Source organism: Peromyscus eremicus, chromosome 1 (assembly GCF_949786415.1).
Source record: "Peromyscus eremicus chromosome 1, PerEre_H2_v1, whole genome shotgun sequence".
NCBI classification, from domain to species: Eukaryota; Metazoa; Chordata; class Mammalia; order Rodentia; family Cricetidae; genus Peromyscus; species Peromyscus eremicus.
Window position 1 is genome coordinate 134,587,972 of NC_081416.1, and position 16,858 is coordinate 134,604,829.

The following is a 16,858-nucleotide window of genomic DNA, read 5'->3' on the forward strand; positions in this document are numbered from 1 at the left end:
TGTGTTATTCTCAAGAGAATGAAACAGTTGCAGCAAAGAGCTAGAGCAGCAAGTACTGGAATTGTGTGGAGTTACCAGTTTTACCAGATAAGGATTTGGGGACATGGGAAGCAAAGTGTTTCACTTTGTCACAAAGAACTTGGGGCATGATCAAGTCACAGAGTGGCTGGCTGAAAGTTGATGCAGGATGCATACTCTCCCCATCCTCTTAGTCCAGAGATGCTATCTACAAGCCAGCCAGCAAAACACACCTCCACCACACAGTCAAGGGGACAGGTCGCATCAAGCCCTTCCCTAGATTTTTTTCTCCTTTTATACAATACATCCCAACTGCATCCTCCCCTCCCTCCACGCTTCCCAGGCCCTCCCCAACCTCCCTTCTTTTCCCTTCAGCAAGGACAGGCCTCCCAGGTATAGCAACTGAACACAGCATAACAAGATGCAATAAGACTAGGCACAAACCCTCATATTTTAAGACATTTGTAAACCACCTCACCTGTCTGTTACTATAAATGGTTAAAAAGAATCCTACCATCAAGTGTAACAAAGGTGGCTTCTCTTTACACTGTTTTGTCATGTCTGTGGTAAGACCATCTTAGTTTTACACACAAACCTCCTGGGGACTCAGCAGTCCATCAACAGGCAAATACTCTTTGTGGGGTTCAAAATATTTTAAAATGAATTATAAAAGAGACCTGTATGTTTCATTTCCACTTAAATGCCTGCGGGTTTCTAGTTGAGTAGAATTTTCTCTGGTCACCTTCAGTGGCAATAGCTTTGTAAGTGATTTGGTGGCCTTTGTTTTTAATGTCTAGTGGCACTTCATCCATGGCCATCTACAGTGCCAGAGTAAAAAGCCTGGCCCAGCAGAAAGCTAAAAACTATGACATTACCATTTGCCCCCTGGAAACCAGTAATTCGTTCTTCCAGGCAGTTTCAAGGGAGTAGTAGGTGTGCTTAGTCAGGGTACCTGGAGCAGTCTCTAATAGGGTGTCCATCAAACTTTCCTTGCAAGGCCTGAGAAGGTCCTTTTGTAGGTGGGATCCTCCAGGAGTCTTTGGTGTTCAATAGCACAGCTGAACCCCTCAGTAGTTAAGGAAGCCGTGGGCCATGCCCACGGGAGCTCCCTAAGGTAAGCCTCAAATAGATGATGACAGTCTGAGTTCACTGCCCACAAGGCACAGCCTCTCAGGGACCACATGGCTGAATTGCTGGAGGCATGCATTGCGGCCATATCAACCACACTAAGGTGAAAAGTAGTTGCTTACTTTCTCCTGTTCTCATTTTCGAGGGGATCAAGCTGAATATTGATTAAGTATCTGCTTTTCTCCATCACAAAGACCTTGAGGCTAATAACTCTGCCAAGGAGGGTAGGGAGGTTCACCTGGGAAGTGACACAGCACAGAGAACCAGGGTTTGCTCAATTAGAAATGAACACCAAGGGCAACTGTTACTGTTACGAGTAGAAGGTTTCCAAGGGTGGCTTGAGTGGGCTTTATGCTCTCACCAGCACACAGGACTGCATGTCCCTGAGGACAACTCTTCTCTCCAAAATAACATTCCTGAAATCAATGAATCCTCAGCCTCAATATGTGCTAAGGACCAAGAACCACCCTTCAAAGACAGGCAGTTACAGAAATCTCACACTGAAGACCTCCACCTCTCAAAAGCTCATCTTCTCCAGTCTCCATTCCTTGGGCACACAGTGGGGGAGGGGGAAACTGAGAGCACACACACACACACACACACACACACAAACACACACACACACACACACACACACATGAACCACCCACCCAACATACACTCTTGGTAATCCCCCCTCCCCAGAAGTGTGGTAGAGGCACAGCCAAGCCACACCTAGCACGCCCCCTGCTGGCCTGGCAGGAGCTGACTCAGCCTTTATTCTATAGGCCTAAATCATGGATGAATGACCTTAAAATCCAGAGGGACAGACAAAATGACAAGGTAAGGCAATTTGGGTTTCTTAGAAATGAAGGGCATAATACTCAACCTAAATACACTTCAAGTGTGTTTTCAAAATGTTACAGGAAATAAGTAACTAATCCCTAAAAATCTAGAGGAAATAATTGCTGTTATATATTCGTGACTATTACAATGAATAAATAAAAAAGTGAATATTTTGACAGGTCTACAGGTGGAAACAATAGATGAAAAAGGCCAACATGGTTTTACAGACTCCATTTTCACGTGCCAGAACCCTAAAACCACTCACCACCGAAGGTGCTTTAAACACAGAAGAATCTTGGCACTATAGACAAGCACAAGGCAACCTGTGTAAGGAAAACCACGGAAAAGTACTGCACGAGGCCAATTTCACTACAGAGCTTGTTCACCCAGCATGCCGATGTGAATAAGTTTGACATTATCAAGAGGTCAGAGACTATGGTGTGCACGCTTCTCACTCCCTGGTAGCTGTCCCCTCTCCTCCTCGTGCCAGCAGGGGGACCTAAGAATTTACTTCCCAAGGGAACACCTGCTACCTCGAATCTAGGTATAGGTGAGATTAGTACCTGTCCAGACTCCATGAAACAATGCTTTACATTCACTACCACCCTGAACATCAAGGGCCCACAGTAACCACTACTTTCAGCTTCACATTTGCAGCCAGATTCAGACCTTCCCGTGGCATATGGCATTAAATTCCTTGCAACCCCAATATGATCACACTAATAATTTAAGGCATCCTTATTTTAACCAATTAGGAGGTGTCATTAATTATTAAATACAAAAACATCAATACTTTTGTCTCTTATTAGATATCCTTTTGATACAACAGGCTTAAGTAGGTTTTCAGATTGTCTTGGGAACTAGCTTTTGTCTGTTCCCATAAGAGCAGATACTAATGGCACACTCAGATAATCAAATGACGGCTTGCTGCTGGCATTTGTAGAGGAATTTTCCCCCAGAACTTGGTGTGCTGTGCAGATCTCCAGCTTTCACATTCCCTGAGCGCTTTGGAGAGGTCTTGGGGTCTGGTAGGACACACCACTGCTGGAAGAGCCCTAGAGAAACCAGCACCCTTTGCGGTGGGGGGCGGACCTCTCTCAGGCACACCCTAGAAGGGGATGTTGGTGAAGGAGGAGCCCTGCAGAGTCACCTGAAGCAATCAAGGCCTGCGGAGACTTAGGCCCCATTGTCTATCTTTGCCTGGACACCACATTAAATAAATCATTTTTTAAAAAAAGTGTTTCTCTTACAGGTCACTTTCATTTACGGAGATAAGGCAAGGTGCAAGCATGTAGTGCTAGACACGACGGATCTGTGTGCTCTGGATCAGCTGATTTCCAGACCTGTAGGGACACATGTCCTTTCAGCTACTCTTAAATGGACTAATTTTCAAGCCAACAGAATAAAAACTGCACTTATATGAGTTTGGAGGTTTTGAGTGCAGAGAAGGCAAATCCATTCGATGGCTAAGATTCTCAAAGAGCTGCAGTAGCTGCACCGGTCGGGAGGAGGGTACACTTGAGCGGTTATGTCCAATGAAGGAAAGTTTTAGTTAATGATGACATCACTGACATCTCCCAAATTTAAAGGAGCACTTAAAGCACAGCAGATACAATTTTTCCCCTCCAGTGAGGAGATACTAGGGAAGGCCTCTGGGTTCAGAGCCAAATGGCATCAATCGTTTCGCGGCTGTCCAGCCAGACCCAGAGAAACCACCAGCGAGAGGTGCGCGGGGCCACGGTGACCCACGCAGCCATAGCCCCTGTGCAAGCCATCGGCCTCGCGCGCCGCTCTAGACCGGCCCTGCCCTTCGGACCCCCGACGCGCCCCCCACGGACCGAGGGCCCAGTCCCCGCGCGCTTGTCATCACGTTCCAGTGCGGAACCGCGAAAAGGGCCAGGAGGCAGCTACCCGAGCCAGCGGGAGCGCCGCGCCCTGCCCGCGCCGGGCTAAAGCCGGAGCCGGTGGCCGCGGCGCCCACGGGAACCCAAACGGATCCCGCAATGCAGACGCGCAGCGAGCCCTGCGCCCCCCGTGCCCTGCGGCCCCGGCCCGGCGCCCACTCGCCTCACGGCCGCGGCCGAGCCCAGGGCGACCCCCACGCCGCGCTCCCTATCGCACCTGCCCGGGGCGCCCGGCCCGCCGCCCTCCGGCAGCACCGCGGCCAGCGCCGCTCACCTGCCGCGCCGCCCGCCGGTCCGCCCGCAGCGCCGCAGTCGCCGCTAGCCGACTTCCATCTTCCCTGGCTTCGGGAAAACCAGATCAGCTGTTCCGCTCGCTCGCGCCCAGCCGCGGCCCCCTCCCCAGCTGCCGCGCGGCTCCCGGGCCTCTCCTCCCCCGCCTTCCTGGCTGCGCCGCGCTCCGCCCCCCGCGCCCCTCCGCTCCGCCCGCGGTCGCGCGCAGCGCCCGCCTCCCGGCTCCGCCCGCGGCCCCGAGGCGCGCGCCCTGCCTTGACGTCACCGCCTCCACCGCGCCCCGCCCCCGCCGAGGGGGTGCGGACGCGGGAGCGCGCGTGATCGGAGCCACCGTTGCCCGCGGTGGCACGGAGCTCTTCGAGGACGCGCTAGGACCCGCTGTGCCCCCGCGCACGCGCTCCCGTGCTTGCCCCTTAGGGTGTAGCCTTTAGAGATCACCCCTACTCCCGGACTACCGAAAGCGCCGCTTGCTCATCCTGCCCTCTTGGTCTGCATTCACCTCTGTTTTCTTCCTATGGGCTGGCTCGCTTTTCCTAAGCACCCTAAACTTTCGCTTGGTCCATTCATTCGGCCTCGGCTCCGCTTCCCACGCCCCTTTGACCTTCCCCTGTTTCTTTTCCCCTTAATAATGTCTACATGACTGTTGAAGACTTTTCTCGGTCCTGATACCAACTGGTGCCGCTGCTCTCTGCCCTCTCATGTAACCAACCCTCTTGGTGTAGCCTTTTCCTGTTAGGTTCAGAGCTGGGCGTTTCCACATTCTTGGTCACTTGTTCAAGAAATTGAGATAACGGTGCACAGGGATTGCAAAGTAACAACAAAACTAAGTGCAAAGCCATAGTACAAATCAGAAATATGTACAGTGGAGTGATAGCGGGCCACATCAGTGAGCCCACTCAAAGGCCCGGATTATTTGGACGGTTCATTCTATGGGCTTCCAGAGAAGGAGCCATTGGTTGCTAAAGGATGTAGCGTCAGTGGTTCTCTGTTTTGATTGACAGAGCAGATTATGTAAGCCGTTTGTCGCTATGCAAGTCCTTTCCTATAATGTGTTTGATTTTAATCATATGCACACCCAACTATGCATAGTCATACGATGGTTAAGTAGTGTCTTCTTCCCTAAAAGTTCACTGAGAGTACAGTTTCCTTATTGTGCATGCGCACGCACGAAACTAGTTCAGGCTGGATCAGGAGGACCCCCATTCTTATACCCTAGTATACTGGAATATGACTGAAGAGAAAACTGTCAGTGTCTAACGGTCTTTACTGGAAGGAAAAACCTATTCCCTTGTTTACAGTGGGGTGTGGATACAGCTCCATGCAGGTGAGTGTTCTAGGTTGCTAACAGGTTACTAGTGCATTCTTAGGAGAAGGATGTGCGTAACCAAACGAAGTTCCAAATTGCTAAGCTATGCACTATGCATATCCTCAACTTCACTGAGAGACTTTTCTCCATAATTTACCAGGGGAGTTGAAGATCAGTCTTTGAACTGCTTTGTGCTGTGTAGAGGTCTAAAGCAGAATAGGGCGAAATCCTCTAACCGATTCTGTAGTTAATGCTGTTATATCTTCCGAGCCTCCATTGGTGAAAGCCCAGAAAATTTCTCAGGCTGCTGGTCCAGGGACGAACAGATAACTCCCTTTGCCTGTTTTGTCAATCCTGGCGGCAGCTGTTGATGGAGCACCATTTGCAATTGGAGTTGTTGGGTTCTGAAGACATAAACTGTATAATTATGGAGAAGAGGAAGGCTAAGAGTGAACCGAAGAATCAGGGAGAGGGTAAGTATCCTTATAGGAAAGGGTACTACAATGCCCAGGACTTTGAGGTTGAAAGGATATGTTTTCTATTGTGTTGGAGTTCCCCAGATTTGTCTTAACATACAGGTGCTATTTGATTCTTGGAACTTCAGTTCAAAGTTTTCCTTCTTGGCTCTGGTAGTTTGCACGGGAAATGTCCTTTATAGGTTCATGGATTTGACACTTGGTCACCAGTTTGTGGTGGTTTGGAGATGGTAGGGAACCTTTAGGAGGTGGGTGGTGCCTTGCTGAGGAAGTGTGTCACTGATGGCACACTTGGAGGATTTATGTGTCCCCTCCGCCTCCTTCCCCTTTCCTTCCAGCCTCCCCCTCTTCCCCCACGTCTCGCATGTGGATGAAAATGTGACTAGCCAGCTTCCCGCTTCTGCTCCCATGCTTACTCTGCCCCATTGCCATGTTTTCCCCACAGTGATGGATTCGCTCCCTCAGGTACCATACGTAAAAGAAACCCCCTCTTCTTTAGAGTTGCTTTAGGTCATGGTATTTCTACCACAGCAAGAGAAAAGTAACTAATAAATTGACCAAGCATCACATTTTTCTCTTGAAAAGGCCGAATGTTGTCTTATGTCCCATTGAAACAAGGAATCTCCTTCCTAGATCAGCTGAGTAGGCAGAAAGGAAGTCCTTGGGATAGACAAACAAATGACAAAGCCATTAAGGAATAAATCCTTAGATAATATCAAATCTACATTCCTTCATAAGCAGGGTCTGTTTTTCCTTTATTTGGTCTTCTATATCTAATAATCATTTATATGTGACACATACTTGAAATATTATACCTATAGTTAAAATAATCAAGAACGGAACAGATGAAGAAGGCATATGAAATAACCCACAGACCTCTGTGCGAATCAGTACTGCTTAGTCAGATCAACTACGTTTTGCCCCCCATGTCTAGAGGATTTTTTACATAGTTGTCTTAGAGTAAAAATAAAGTTGAAGGTTTGGGTAGGTGAACAGGTATAATGGAACCCAATTAATAACACAATAGCTTCACTAAGGAAAAGATTGGCATTATTTTATCATTGGGGCCATATCAAAGAGAACTCCAAATACCTTGAACAATTTTCAAAATATCAATTATAAATGTATATAAGAAGTATAAAACACGAGACTTAGAACTACTGTTAGAGAGGTTGGTGTAGTTGGATTTTTGTTTTGCTTTGTTTTGTTTTTTACTCTTTGTGGGGGGCTATCATCCAGTTCCCAAATAAATACATGGAGACTTATTCTTACTTATGAATGCCCAGCCTTAGCTTGACTTGTTTCTAACCAGCTTTTCTAACTTAAATTATCCAGTTTCTTTTTAACTATGTTTTGCCTATGGGATTTTTTTTTTATTCTATACATCTTTCTTTCCTTTGTACTCCATGGCGGGCTGTGTCAATGGGTAGCTGGCCCCTGGTGTCCTCCTCTCCTTCTCCTTTTCTCATTCCTCTCTCCCTTCCCTAGATTTCTTCTCCTATTTGTTCTCTCAGTATGCCAGCCCTACCTATCCTCTCTCCTACTTAGCTATTGGCCATTTAGCTCTTTATTAGACCAATCATGTGTTTTAGGCAGGCAAAGTAGCACAGCTTTACAGAGTTAAACAAATGCAACATAAAAGAATGCAACACATCTTTGCATCACTAAACAAATATTTCACAGCATAAATGAATGTAACACATCTTAAACTAATATTCCACAACAGGTTTGGAATTTAGTTACTTGGGGGTAACCAACTGGCACTATGGTTGAAGACGTGTTATCCTGTGTTTCTGAAGTCCATGAAGATGCTGTGATAAATCTGGGGTAAGAAATAGGAAACTAAGAGTTTATCTCCTGAAGTGTTGTAGAATAGCAAGTGCTTAGAAGTACCCAGTAGACTCCTTTTCTTCCAGGTTGAGGAGACTCCTTTATGTGATGTCTTTCCCAACTGATGAAATCACCCAATTTTAGCTTTTTTCCTTCCTCTTGGGAGCTTACTGTGGAAATACCCTGTAACTAATTCTGAATTTTAGCTATCATGTTTAAAATCCCTTATAATAGTAAGTTTCTCTTTAACAAAAATAGTTTATATATTTTATTTAATTTTGTATAGAATGCTAGAAATTATTTTATGTGAAAATAATAAATGTGCAAAAAATAAGTACAAATCTTTGATTTAGAAGAATTAAAGGGGATATCTTTGGGTAAAGAAATTGATAAGTTTAGTCAATTTTGAGAGTTGTTATAGTTGGTTTATTGAATCACCAATCAAGCAATTGAAGATCATATGGAGAGTTGAACCATAGCATAATATGCAAAATTTCACAACTGTGTTAAAATCTTTGTAATTTAGCTGGGAGTGCCCCAAGTGGGAGCAATTCTTTTCATAGAATCCCTCCTACTGCTAATATGGAGATGATCTAAAAACAAAAGCTTTGCCCCAAAGGGAAAAGACACAAACTTAACATTTGTATAAGGTCTAGTAACCAAACCTTCATGAGTTTTGTGAAATGATAAAGCATAAAATCCTTATTCTGTGAGTTGGCTTTAGGCAAATGTTTCTAAGCAGACCAATATTTAAGAAAACATTTTTGTAAACAAAGAATCAGGCATAACTTTCACCTCAGACTATTGAAGTTTGAACTTAAAGATTTTACATGATCTTTAACTATAGTTAAATTAGCTGGGTATGGGGAGCAAAGGAACCTCTGAGTAGCTGTGTAAAGAGTGGATGAAGTTCTAGGTGAATGTGTATTGTTTGACATGGTACCGCCATGTTAAGGAGCCCAATGTCTCAGACCCAAAGGACTTGAGAAAGCCTTCCTCCGGCCCCTGACAGTGAGGCTCAGAGCGATGGCAAAGCCTTCCTCTGGTTTGAATGAGAATGTTGGCAGTGTGTGCAAAAAGTAGCAATGACACCTTCTTCCTTGGTGATGTTTTCAACCTGAGACGTCTTGCCTACAGAGACTGCCTACCAAGACTAGCTACCCCCTCCTCCTGTTCTGTACATGAAAAAGCACACTGAGGTTTCAAGTTGTTGAATAGTTGATACCCCTCTACCAGAGTGAAAAGAGCCCACCCCAAACAGGCTTGTCTGTATGTGTGTCTGTCTTCTCCCTCACTGCTCCCGTCACATAGGACACTTCCAGCTCAGTTCCCCTTTGATTTTCCTAGTCTAGTAAGAAAGGTGTGTGATGTTTTCACCAGGAGGATCTTATCAGCTTGATCTGATGATAACTGTTGTGGGTGTCTCCAGGGTTTCTCTAAGCAACAACCAGTAAGGAGATACCTTACAGCCTGCACTGGAATTTTGTTTGTTTGTTTGTTTTTAATAACTATTGGGTTTTAAGAATCACATTGTCTAGCCATTGAGGATACCTCCTTCTAACTCTTTGTTAATTAGTTAGTTTGTTTACATAAACATTTAACTAGCTTATTGTGGTAGTTTGAATGAGTAAACCCCCCTCCTGCCCCCAGGCTCATATGTTTGAATACTTGGCCCCTACTTGGTGGAACTGTTTGGAAAGGATTAGGAGGTTTGGCCCTTTTGGAGATGTGTCACTGGGGATGGGCCATTCCCAGAGTGAGTCAGTTTCTCTCTCTCTCTCTCTCTCTCTCTCTCTCTCTCTCTCTCTCTCTCTCTCTCTCTCTGTCCTTATGGATAAGGATATGAGGTCTCAGCTATTGCTCCAGCACCATGCCTGCCTGCCTGCTGCCATGTCCCCCTCTGTGATGGTCATGGACCTTCTGAAACTACTAAGCCCTAATAAACTCTTTCTTCTCTAGATTTCCTTGGTCATGGCCTCTTCACAGCAACAGAAAAGTAGCTAAGACATTTATAAAGTAGTAGGCTTCCATATGGGTTTTTTCAAACAACCTTCCTTTTTATTAATATTATCCCCCACCCCATTCTGCTTAAACTTCCACTCCCAGTATGCCCTCTCTCTACTTTCATATCACTTTAATGTTCCATTATCCCATTCACTTAAGGCATCCCCCATTCAAGTGGCTCCTTTTAGTTTCCTGACGAGGATTGATTAAAAGAGACTATGCAAACACCTGCTTCTTCAATGGAGTTAGTCCCCAAGATGGTTATTTTTGTGTACACACACACACACACACACACACACACACACGGGGGGGGGGAGGAGGGAGGGAGGGAGAGAGAGAGAGAGAGAGAGAGAGAGAGAGAGAGAGAGAGAGAGAGAGAGATTGGTGGAAAATCAACTGAACATGTAACAACAAAGCAGGGAACTCACTGCTATACTTCTTAGATGCTGTCTTCTGATTTTCTTATTATGATGGTTGATCAAGCATTAGGGTAGGATGGTAAGGAAGGCCCTGAAATTAGACATTCAAGTTCCCAAGGAATGGGTCATCCAAAATCCAAAACATCCAGCCAGGATTGGAGTTTCCTTCTTTGCAGGTTTCTCTGATTTCTTGGTAAATGGAAGGATCTTGGCAGAGGTCCATAAGGGTCTGTACTTAAAGAATTTCAAACTTTTTTTTTAATCTAAAGAAAAGGTGTAGCTGAAAAAAATAGTACTGTGGTTAAACCTGCCATTTGGGAGCCATCTCTCCGCATCCCCAAGCTGTTATGGGGCTAAGCAGTGTTCCAGTAAAATATAATATGCCTTTTCCTGGGGTTGTGTGGGTTAAGTATTTGCCAATGTGTAAAATACCCAAGGGAAGTTTGGTAGAAAAGAAGACTTTCCAATGATAACCTACAACAGGGAGGAGAGAAGAACACGGAGAGCTATTGACCTGATTCCACCAAAAGAGTGTCTCCTGGAGAAGGGTGAGCATGATGTAGATTCCTGGGCCTCTCTCTGTGGAGTATATCCTTTGGGTGCTGGAGATGTTTAGCATCCACCTATGGTAGACTTTGCAGGGACTTCTTTGTGGTCTTTGTCTCTGTGAGATCCTCCATAACCTGTGTATTCTTTCTTTTTTTTTATTAAGAGATTTTCTATTCATTTTACATATCAACCTCAGATTCCCCTGTCCTCCCTCCTCCCACCCCCAGCTTTCCTCCCCAACCCACCACCCATTCCCACCTACTCCAAGGCAATGTTTCTGTACTCTTTCTAATTATGGTATCCCTGAGCACAAATGGTGACTTCTGATCAATTTCCGGTTGGAGGGCCCAGTCTCCCAGTAAGATTCTTGTGTAAGGTGTTGAATCATTTGTTGAGATTCTGCCTGACTGGGAGTTGGTGGATAAGTCATATCTATAGATAGGAGCAGATGATTTATTATAATCATTTTAAGAATAGGGTTCTGGCAGGCCATATTCCTAACAAAGTAAGTCAATGAAGTAGTATAATCTGGGAGTGCCTGTTTGCTCAGGAAATGGAAGAGGGAGAATCCATAAGGTGTTTCATAAGTTTGAATCAAATAAGAGATGACTTTTCCCTTATTAGAAAAGGATGATTACATCAGCCCTTCTTACAGAAAAGGGAGGGCCATTGTATTAGTTATTTTTCTGTTGCTATCCAAAAGCAACCTAAGGAGGGAAAAATTGGGGCTTATGGTTCTAGAGAGCCGGATCCCATAACGACAGAGAAGGCATGTCATGTTAGTCAGGAAGCTAGCTGGTTACATTTCAATCCACGTATAGGAAGCAGAGAGAAAGGACAGGAAGTGCATCAAAGTTATAAACCCTCCAAGTCCGCCCCCAGTGACGTTTCCTCCAGCAAGGCTCCACCTCTAAAAGGTTCCATAACAGCACCGATGGGGGGCGTTTCTCAATCAAAGCACCACATTCTGTCTATAGCTCTCATACACTCATGGCCATATCATAATGCAAAAGGTGTCCAGGCCAATATCAAAAGTCCTCATCACTTTTAACAGTCTTATCACTGTTTGAAAGTTCAAATTATCTTCTTAGACCCAAGGCAATCTCTTAATCGACTCCCTGTAAAATACAAAAACAGATTACATAATTCCAACATACAATGCTACAGGATACACATTGCCATTCCTAAAAGGAGGAACGAAGGCATAGTGAGGGAAGAGCAGACAGAAGCAAGACTGAAATACACCAGAGAAAGCACCAAATCCTGTAGCTCTCTGTCTGGTGTCTGGAGGAGCTTCAGGTCAAAGCGCTTAGATGGCTGCATGCTTATAGTTTTGCAGCCTGCAGCTCCCTTTGGCTGGTTTCACTCTCTATATGCAGTTCTTCTCGGCAGCTATCCCATGGCCCAGGCATCTCCAAATTTTAGGAGTCTCTAACACAGCCCAGGCATCATCTTAATAACTTTGTCCAGTGGTCTCTAAGGGTCTCCTCACAGAGACTCCAATGCTGCCTCATGTTCCCTGGCCTTATAAGCTTCCTGAAATCACAGAGGAAGAATCCATTACTTTCTCAATCTTGAATCTTTCATGCAATCAAAGCTGGTACCTTCAGAACATTACCACATTCAGCTGTCAGTTTGAGACTGACCCTTGTCCCCTTGGACCTTGGTAGCATCAGTTCTTGTTTTCTTCCACAAATTAGAGATTTATCTGAGTGGGTTCTTACTCTTAGGGCATCTTTTCTGTCTTTCTAATAGAAAGCAAGAGGCTTCTCTTTCTTGGCACTAATCTCATCAACAATCATTTCCTCTTTCTTTAGCATACAACTTTACTCTAGTCTTAAGATTCCTAGTGTTTTTTTTTTCTTCTCCAAGTTATCCCATCTTGGGAGCTTTGTCATGGTAGGTGCCCTAATGCCTTTTAGTTGTCTGACATGCACACCTGCTGATTAGAGGTGAACAACCAAAATTTAAATAAAGAAAAAGCATTCCAGCAATGATTGTGGAGAAAGTGATTCCCATTTGAGAGGGAGTTTTGTGGTGATATTGTGTCCCCCAATATATTGTGCACCCTAATAAACTTATCTGGGGTCAGAGAACAGAACAGCCACTAGATAGACATAGAGGCTAGAAAATGGTGGCACACACCTTTAATCCTAGCATTCTGGAGGCAGAGATCCATCTGGATCTCTGTGATTTCAAGGCTACACTGGAAACTGAGCCAGGCATGGTGACACACGCCTTTAATCCCAGGAAGTGATGGCAGGAAGCAGAAAGGTGTATAAAGGCATGAGGACCAGGAACTAGAGCCTTTTTAAGCTTTTGGCTTTTAGTAGCAGTTCACCTGAGATCCATTTGGATGAGGACTCAGAGGCTTTCAGTCTGAGGAGACAGGATCAGCTGAGAAGTTGGCAAGGTGAGGTTGGATGTGGCTTGTTCTGTTTCTCTGATCTTTCAGCATTCATCCCAATACCTGGCCCTGAGTTTTCTATTAATAAGACTTTTAAAAATTTGTGCTACAGAGTTTAGTTCCTATCTCAAGGAGAATGTGGTATTCCTACCTTTAGTTTATGACTGTGTCTTTTTTTTTTAGTCAACTGATTTCTTCTCTAAGCAAGCATACAAACTACTCAAGTGAAGAAAAACAGGCATAAATTACTCCAGTGTTTGAACAACACACACACACACACACACACACACACACACACACACACACACACACACAATGTTTTCAGAGGTTTCAGTTCATTGTGGTTGGGAGGGCATGGCCCAGCAGCTCACACCATAGCATCAGGGAAAAGGGAGAATGTTACATCCTTTGCTCCCCCATCCCCACCACTTATTCTATCTGGGCCCCCAGCTTATAGGACAGGAGGATAAGGGCCTTCCTCCTTTGGTTAATCCTCTCTGAAAATACTATCATAGAGACACCAGTAAATATGATTTTCTAAATGTATAGGTTCTTCTCTATCCAATCAAGATTAATGAGGACAGTACTTAGCAATAAAAAGAGCTACTGATGCATGTAACCACATGGAACAACCAAAAGGTATATGATTATTGTTTCATTTTTCAACTTTCCGATGAAAAATAATGTTGGGTACATTTGCATTTGTGTATCTTCCACTTGTGTATCTTTTTATGACATTCCTATTTTTTCAAGTTTTGAATTGGGTCATTCTCTTATGGTTGAATTTTAATGTCCTGTGCCTCCTTGCAGAGAAGTTCTGGGATGAGTTTTTGAAATATTTTCCTGCTAGTCTGAGGCTTATCTTTCCAATTTTTTATTGTTTTTTGTAGAACCTATGTTCTACATTAATTCTTTAATTCTAAGTAAGTCCAACTTAAGATGTTTTTCTTTCAAATGCCATGCTTTGCTATTTGTATCTAAGCATCACAAATCAAGGTCACGTAGATCTACTTCTACTTTTTCCTCTAGAGTTTTGCAGTTTTATGTTTAGTTTGTGATCCATTTTTATTGGCTTCTGTGGGAAATGCAAGAATGGCTTATCTTGTGCTCTCTGTTGCACTTAATCAATCTATGGATAATCATACCTCGCTGCCTTGATATCTACAGCCTAATAGTAAAACCCACAGATGAGTAGTATTTCTCCTTCAATTTGTTCTCTTTGGCTGGGTTATATTGACCACTGCAGGTCTTCCACCTTTTCATAAAACTTTAATTTGTTTGTACATATCTATAAAATAGCTTTCTAGATATTTATTTATATTCCTGTGAAATTATACATTAAATTTGTAAGATTCAACCTTTTGAGTCCTCCCATCCATGTATATTAAATACACCCCACTTGTTAAGACCTATTTTAACTCTTTCAGAATTGTTTTGTAAATTTCTGCATATATTTCTTATATATATTTTGTGACATTTTTGTGTATATCATTTTGGGTGTTACTATGCTTTTTTCCATTTTAAAGATCAAATCAAGGGTGTTGCACATGGCAGACTAGTGTTCTGCTACTGAACTTCATTCCCAGTCATTGGCTGTCTTTCTAGATAAGTATCCCTCTGCAGATCAGGCTGATCTCTTACACTGCCAAGCTTCTGCTTCCTGATTGCTGGCATTATGGGCACAAGCCACCATCTCCTATTTATAAATGATGCTTTTAAGTTTCAGTTTCTCAATGTTGGATATATGGAAGTAGTTGACATATGTATCAATTTGTATCTTGTGGCCTTGCTGTACTTTCTTATCTGTTTGGGGATTGTTTTGTGAATCCACAAAACATACAGTATTTTTTTTCTTCTAATGAAGTCAGTATCTGTTTCATTTCTTTTTTTTTTCTTACTATACTGAACTAAGTAGAGTTTCTGATACAATATAGGACAGGTATGATGAGATGGAATATCTTTGCCTTGTTACTAATTTTAGGAGGAAACATCCAGTTTCATGTCACTAACTATGATGTTGGCTGTAGGGTTTTGTAATTTTCCTTATTAAGCTGAGAAATCTCTAGTTTTCTGGAAGTTTTTTTTTTCATTTATCTCAAATGATTATTAAATTTCAGCAAATGTTTTTTTCTGCAGTGAATTGTAGAACACACAATTTTTAATTTCTTAGTGTGATGGATTACATGGATTTCTAGAGGTTTAAATAGTTACATATGTAAGTATTATTTGGTCATTCTGTACCTGCTTTTATGCATTGTTGCACTCAAGTTGCTGGTAGCATTGTGAGTGCATACACCTCTACACATGGGAGATAGTAAGGCTGCAGTCCTCCCAGTTTGTGCAATGCCTTTACCTCATTTTGGTATTTGCAAAAAGCTGACATCATAGAATAAATGAGGGGATCTCTGCACTTCCATTTTCTGAATGATATTCTATAAAATTGACAACATGCCTTTATTAAATATGTAATAGAATTAACTAGTGAAGCAATGTGGCTCTGGTGATTTAATTATGGGTATGGGGCTGTTAAATATTTTTTGTCTTGTATACATTTCAATAGCTGTATCTTTCATAGAATTGGTCGATTTATCTAACCATTCAAACATGTGAGTATAGAGATATGTAGTAATGATTGTATTTTTACAATCTGTGAAGTCAATACAGTTCCTGTTGTTGTGATAAAACACACTGATGAAAGTAACTTGATGGAGTAAGGGATTATTTTGACTTATATTTCTAGGGCACAGTGCTCCGTGGAAGGAATTTTAAGGTAGCAGAAACCTAAGCAGATGATCACATAGTATCCAGAATCAGCAAGAAGAGAGTCATGAATATATATACTTACCACACTTTCTCCTTTACTTGGTAGGACTCCAAGCCCGGGGGCTGGTGCTGCCCACTATAGGATGGGTATTCCAGTCTCAATTCACTAATCCAAATAATTCCCACTGCCATGCCCAGGACCCACCTCCATAGTGATTCTAGATTCTGTTAAGTTGACAATGGACGCTAACCTTTGCATTGATTACCTCTTTTGTTTTCCTGTTTTTGATTTAACTAATTTCTTCCATGACTTTTTCTTCTTATTTCAGGCTTTAATTGTTCTTCTTTCTCTAATGTTTTGAGTGCAAATGTATTTTGAGTATTTCGTATTTATTCTTTAAATGTAATATACACTTAATGCTGCTGTGGGATGGTCTGTATGTCAAATTGCTCTGATTGGTCAATAAATAAAACACTGACTGGCCAGTGGCTAGGCAGGAAGTATAGGCAGGACTAACAGAGAGGAGAAAAGAAAGAACAGGAAGGCAGAAGGAGTCACTGCCAGCTGCCGCCATGACAAGCAGCATATGAAGACGCTGGTAAGCCACGAGCCACGTGGCAAGGTATACATTTATGGAAATGGATTAATTTAAGCTATAAGAACAGTTAGCAAGAAGCCTGCCACGGCCATACAGTTTGTAAATAATATAAGCATCTCTGTGTTTACTTGGTTGGGTCTGAGTGGCTGTGGGACTGGCAGGTGACAAAGATTTGTCCTGACTGTGGGCCAGGCGGGAAAACTCTAGCTACATAATGCTGTATACATTTCCTTTCAAGCCGCATTTGCTATAGACAATAAACTTTGATGTATTTTCTTTTTCATTTACTTCACTATATTTTAATCATTCTTGATGTTTAATCTTTGATTAGTTAATATT

The 16,858-nt window shown here is 43.2% G+C and overlaps 1 protein-coding gene and 1 long non-coding RNA gene across 2 annotated transcripts in view; one reads left to right on the forward strand and one right to left on the reverse strand.

The window, feature by feature from the left end:
• Window positions 1-4,292, reverse strand: part of Otud7a (OTU deubiquitinase 7A) — a 322,225-nt gene extending 317,933 nt beyond the window's left edge. Inside the window, exon 1 of the mRNA XM_059273496.1 lies at window positions 4,150-4,292. The gene's annotated coding sequence lies outside the window, so the exon portion shown is untranslated. The remainder of the gene's footprint in view (window positions 1-4,149) is intronic.
• A 1,092-nt stretch (window positions 4,293-5,384) lies between these two features.
• The window catches only part of LOC131902311 (uncharacterized), a 30,231-nt gene continuing 18,757 nt past the window's right edge, over window positions 5,385-16,858 (forward strand). Inside the window, exons 1-2 of the long non-coding RNA XR_009377060.1 lie at window positions 5,385-5,945; window positions 7,675-7,775. This is a non-coding gene — a long non-coding RNA (uncharacterized LOC131902311). The remainder of the gene's footprint in view (window positions 5,946-7,674; window positions 7,776-16,858) is intronic.